This window comes from Mizuhopecten yessoensis, unplaced genomic scaffold (assembly GCF_002113885.1).
Source record: "Mizuhopecten yessoensis strain PY_sf001 unplaced genomic scaffold, ASM211388v2 scaffold6211, whole genome shotgun sequence".
Taxonomy (NCBI): Eukaryota; Metazoa; Mollusca; class Bivalvia; order Pectinida; family Pectinidae; genus Mizuhopecten; species Mizuhopecten yessoensis.
This window is the reverse complement of record NW_018406436.1, coordinates 1-309: the sequence shown is the minus strand read 5'-3', so window position 1 is coordinate 309 and position 309 is coordinate 1.

The following is a 309-nucleotide window of genomic DNA, read 5'->3' as shown; positions in this document are numbered from 1 at the left end:
AGGATAAAATCAATAGAACTATGACTAAATCAATAGAATTATGACGAAATCAATAGAACTAGGACAAAATCATTAGAAATATGACAGAATCAATAGAACTATGACAAAATCAATAGAACTAGGATAAAATCAATAGAAATATGACAAAATCAATAGAACTAGGACAGAATCAATAGAACTATGACAATATTAATAGAACTAGGATAAAATCAAAAGAAATATGACAAAATCAATAGAACTAGGACAAAATCAATAGAACTATTGCAAAATCAATAGAACTATGACAAAATTAATAGAACTAGGATAAAA